This window comes from Aythya marila, assembly GCF_965140915.1.
Source record: "Aythya marila genome assembly, chromosome: 2".
NCBI lineage: Eukaryota > Metazoa > Chordata > Aves > Anseriformes > Anatidae > Aythya > Aythya marila.
In genome coordinates this window covers 35308187-35314186 of record NC_139043.1, presented here as the reverse complement: position 1 = coordinate 35314186, position 6000 = coordinate 35308187, and positions in this window count along the sequence as shown.

Below are 6000 nucleotides of genomic sequence, written 5' to 3'. Positions count from 1 at the left end.
GCAACAAAGAAACAGCCTTTCCCTGTTCTGCTCCATCAGCACAGCCCCAGCAAACATCCTCATTTTCAATAACTCTTCCCCTTTATCTCACTCTGCCTGATGCCTAATAAGCTGATTGCTATTTACTTTGGACCAACAGCTAATCTGTTAATGATTGATTTTAAATTTTTACAGCCATTTGTCTTTGGCAGGACTCGAGAGTGTGAGCAGCAGTCTTTCCTACCTGATGAATTGGCTTTTCTTTAAAAAAAAAAAAAAAAAGAAAAATAAGATTTAAGTCAAAAGTCTTCACTGTTATGTTTTGCTGACAAACAGCTGATATGCAGTGAGCAAAGCTTAGAAAAAACAGCAAATCTTCATACAAAATTCATCAGCCTTTGAAACCGTCAGCAAATAATATAAGTGGACATTTTGTTAATAGTTGTAGAGGGGTAAAGACCTACTTATGAAGTAAAACATAATTGTACTATAAATTCACAGGGTTTAAAATTCTTAATTAACAAAATTGATGCTCGTAACCAGGACTAGGTAGGGGAATACGAACTAATACAGCTACTGTCCTCCAAAATGATCTAAACTGTATACCATATGATATATGTATTACCATGATATATGCCTAAAAGTGAATTTCATTTCCCATTAAAGGACTGCCAAATAGACAGTAGTTATTTTAATTGGTACAACACAGCAGTGCTGTGCAATTTAATCGTTGATTCTAAAAATGGAAAAGTGAATAATAACGGCTTAGCCTGTATATTCTGAAAAGAATAGGAAAAATTCTATACCAGGAAGCTATGCATATTTATAAATGTTGTTTCTTCAATGAGCCACTTAGGGATAGGCCCTGCAAGGAAATAAATCATGTTTAGAATGCCTATAGCATGTCTTACCCGTAGATCTCAAAGCACTTTACAAAGCCAGGCAAGTTGCATGATTATAGTTTTGCAAAGAAGAGAAGCCAAATATCAAACGCAATTTCCCTAACATCCAGAAAGACCCAGATCCTAGTTTTGGTTCAGGACCCACACTGGAACATAAACCTAATCCATGAAACCTGTGAAGCCACTTTATGCTAAACTATCAGTAAATTTTAAGAATATATATATATATATATATATATATATATATACATGCCCATTTTTAAAGCTTTATGTGTGTATATGTGTATGCTGAAGGATAATCTGCCAGAAACAAGAAGGCAAGGATCCAAGTACATAATGAAGGATAACCTGACAGAAACAAGGAGGAAACCTAACAGGTTGTGCAGCAGGTCTGACTCCTCACTGATGATGAGACAGCAGAGGAAAGAAGGTAGTTCGATTTTCTTCAGTCCCACAACACAGCTGTGGTACCACAGGTAACCTCAGACAGGCCAGAGTCAGGGAAGTCTAAGGACTACTCCCAACTATCCCCAAAAGCAGGTATATGGAAGTTATGAGCCACCATTTCCATATATATATATTTTGCATAATTTGGCTGGAACAGATGAGCTGTATCCAAACATAAATATCCCAAACCTCTCAGTTTCTGAGCTCAAAGCTTAATATCTTACACAAAAAGTTTGAACCTATGGCTGGCTTAAAATGAAAAGTATCATTTTCTTGAAGAAAACAAACACAATTGTAATTAATGCAACATTTTGGTAATATCAGCACAGGGCACCGACCATCAGTATGAAGGTTTTGTGTTCCAGTGACTGGCTGCATAATTGCAAAGCACCAAAAAGGACACACTGAACTGCTTGAAGGATGGAAGTTCTAATCTCATTAGTATTTTAGATGCCACAAGATGTGGAAGCTCCATCTGCCGCCAGCAATGTCATGGAGAGAATCAGGGCGGCTTGGGAACAGGACTCATGGGCTTCCACAATGGTCTATTGACCTTCTGGTGAAGCAGATACCATGTGACAGAGATTGCCTATCTCAGCAGACAGGATGGAAACAGGAGAAAGTGTTAAATATAACCAGGTAGACAGTGATGAATTGACATGCTGAAAAATCGAACGCTTCAGTAATCAGCCTAAGGATCTGATATCAACAACATTTTTCAGTTTTGTCCGAATTCATTGAAAGGTGTAGTTTAGCAAGCTCACTTCTTGTTGGTAAGACCTTTCATCTTTATGCAGGTTTTCTGATTGGATTCTGAGACGTCACCACTGGGCTCCATGTTGTTGCTGTCCTTTGCATAGAAAACAGACAAAACATTTGCATGGGAGTACAATGGCCTGCACAAATCCAGAAATGGCTTGACTTACAACGTCCATTAAAAATTTATGACCTTTTCTTAGTTCCAATGAGAAGTTAGGGCCAAATTTCATCCCAACATTTACAAATATGGTTGTGTGAAGCCTCCAAGTGACTTGCAAAACACATCTGTGGTCCTGATCTGAAATCAAGTTCACGTCTCGCCAAGAAAGAAGGAATCTGTCTTCAGGCGTTGCTGCAAGTTGGAGATGACATTTATTGAAGCAGGCTCCATGGCAGTTACACAGGAGAGGATTTCAGCAAACTGCAGGTGGCCTGAGGGAGCAGTTTATTCATAAATGTAGTTTCACAGGTTGTTTGCCGAGTTTGAAGCGAGGTGATGTTGGGTACCCTCTCAACAAGTTGGAGTTGAGTTCCATCCTCACAGCTCTGAGTTCTTCCTCAGATGAAAGCTGTTTACTGAAAACTTGAAACAATGAAATATTGCAGGTATATTTAGCACACTGAAGCTTTTGTAACTATAACTCTAATTACAGAAGTCTAATGAATGTCTTTATGGCTTCATTAAATCTCTGGGATATTTATATTATCCAAAGAAATAATCTCCGTCCATTAAGAGTGCATAAATCCTGAAGCAGAACTTTAAAAATTGCTATGGATATGCTTATTTCATTGCAAAACACGTACAGAGAATTTAAAGAAATCCATTAATAGCATTATATACCTTTCTTCTAAAATATATTTTGAACATAATATTTTACTACAAAGGTCTGACTGCTAGCAAAGGAATGCAGGAGAAGACATTCTAAAGTAATTACTCAGATGGTCAAATGGGCAAAAATTGTTCAAATAATGTTTGAAAGATCGTTCATAATGGAGAATTTTAGTGTACCTTCTGTCTGTGTAAAGAAGCCAGGTTCCCTTCACCTCAAAATTAAATGGTATGGGTGCAAATGTCAAAAATCTGGAAGTGTAAAAAAAAAAAAAAAGAAAAAGATTTTTTTCCTCAGAGTATATTTATCTCAAGCATGTGCACAGGCATTAAAGGTTCTTAGAATAGCTATAAATTGCATATGCAAAGCACCAGGTTTGCAACAAGATGTGCAGTTTTTGTGGGATCGATTCTGTTACCCAGATAAAGGGGCTGATGCCACCTGAGACGCCCTTGAGCAGCTGCGCTAGCCTTCAGCTGCCACTCCAGAAGGGTCTGGATCTCCCTAGGCAGCCAGAACAGAACCCTTGAGTGGCCAAGAACATCTCCAGTGGTACTAGACACCTCTCTGTGGCTAACTGAACTTCACCCCACCTGTATTCAGACACTTATTGTGCACTGTTAGCCCAGAAGGCTAACACAGGGACATAACTCAGTCCCTTGGAGCTCATCGGGATTCCCCTCTTCTTCAGACACCCACCAAAAAGTGGGTCTCACCAGCTGAAAAAAAGCACTTCTGAGGTAGCTATAGATTTCATGCTTTCCCTTTCCCTTCCCCACTTCTGAGGAAAAGTAAGCCTCAGATCCTTTCCTGCCCTGACCCTCTCTCAGATTCAGTTAGACTCTGACTGCCAAAATGAAATACTACTTTCCCTTTTCTCTTCATTACTCAAGAAGACATCACATCCTGTATGGGCCACATCAGATCCGTGTTAGGTTTTACACCATTGCATCATTTCCTACTAACATGGCAAATAAATAAATAAACAAACAAACAAACAAAAAATTAAAAAAAAAAAAAAACAACATGGTATTCTTCCCAGACTGACTGATGTAGCTAGGAACCTCCTCACGAATTCATTATAAAATTATATTTATATGCTAATCTAAAATACAACCCAAACGTGCATGAAGAGTACATGTCAGGTCCTCAGCACTGATTATTTTACTCTGCACATCTGCTTCTATTGGGCAGCACTGTGTGCTTATGTAGGCATAGCACAGATAACTGCACAGCTCAACAAACAAACAAATAAATAAATAAACATTTAAAACAAAATCAGATGTCTGTGGAGAAGGTAGAAATTTAAAGCTGTGTCTTCATGCTAACCATTCTCTTCATCTTTCTTAACAGAAAAAATATACATGATTTTTGTGTGTGTGTGTGCCTTACCCCAGCCTCACTGAACTTAATAATAGAGACTCCTCAGATTTCGCACAGCTTGGGTCAGATTTTTAGTACATTTCTGTATACACTAGGGACTGGCAAAAATACCTCAGAGTAAGACATGTAAGTGGTTTGATCTGGTTAGCTTATCAAAATGATTGCACAGTTATTTTTTAAGAAGTAAACACTGTTGGCAGTGGAGGAGTTCTTGCCTGTTTATGTTTTCAGAATGAGGCTAGATTTCTTTCTGGAGCATCCATTTAAACTAACTGTGGCTTAACATTTGGGGGTACTTCCTTTCCTCTTAGCAGTAGTGAAAGGCTGCAAAGCTTTGCTGTGTTTGGTGTATATATGTTTTTTTCTTGTAGATTTCAGTTTCATGATGCACATGCTTATAAGGGAAGGAGTGAAAAGGGCTGTAGGCTAAAAATGGTGCTAAGATTTGTAGGAGTGAAGTTCTTGAGCAGTAACAGTCTGCAAAATTATCAAGATAGGGTGAATTCACAGTATATATGTGTACAGCATTTGCTGGGGATGTTTGCAGTAGTAATAAAGAAATGCACACTGTCTCATACAGAGCTGGGTTGAGTAATTTCTACCTAAATGCAACAAGAACATCAGTCCTGGTATTTGGGGTCCCTAAACAACAGCATCATTGTTAATAGTCAGCTGAGATGGTCTAACTTAACTATTTGAATGGAGACATATTGTGAAGCAGCCAAAGACAGATTTTGCAAAGGGCTTTTCCAATGATTTTTTTCCCATTTTGGAACACTTTCCGCTTCATAGAATCATCGAATGGCTTGGGTTGGAAGGGACCTTAAAGACCATCTAACTCCAACCCCCTTCCATGGCAGGGACACCTCCCACCAGAACAGGCTGCCCAGGGCCCCATCCAGCCTGGCCTTGAACACCTCCAGGGATGGGGCATCCACAGCTTCTCTGGGCAACCTGTGCCAGTGTCTCACCACCCTCTGAGTGAAGAATTTCCTTCAAATGGCTAATCTAAATGTATCATCTTTTAGTTCAAGATCATTCCCCCTTGTCCTTTCATTACCTACCCAAGTAAAGAGTCCTTCTCCATCCTTTTTATAAGACTCCTTTAAGTATTAAAAGGCCACACTGAGGTCTCCCCAGAACCTCCAGGCTGAACATCCCCAGCTCTCTTCTAGGAATGGGCAGGCTGGAGCAGATCACTCTTGAAAATCAATTAGTGAAATCCTGGGAAGGGGAAATTCTTACCTCATGCATTAAGAAATATGGCAATTGATTAGACATTACTGATCCTTTTGAACATGATTAAAGTAGTGTTATGTGCACTATAAATAAGGTGACATCGTCCAATAAAATTGCAAACTTTATAAATTTTGTCATTCCAGGAATAGAAGCAGAAAAGGCTATTTTGGATTTAAGTTCCTGAATATTGGTGATGATCTCTGAATCTTTCTCAGTTTTCTTTGGATCTCAGTAGCATGCATTTTACCTCTGAAGATAAAATGAGGTCAAACTTTGCTTTCCGTGAAGATAAAACTATGCAGAAAATGAAAATGCTCCTAATATTCTTAATACGCACCTTTTCTCTTGACTGTCAGAAGTCAAGGAATTTAAACATTTTAGAAAATCGTATATCCTACTGGAATTTTTTATAATGAACTTCAGTGGACCTGAGAAGCCAATATATTGCAACTTTAAACAGC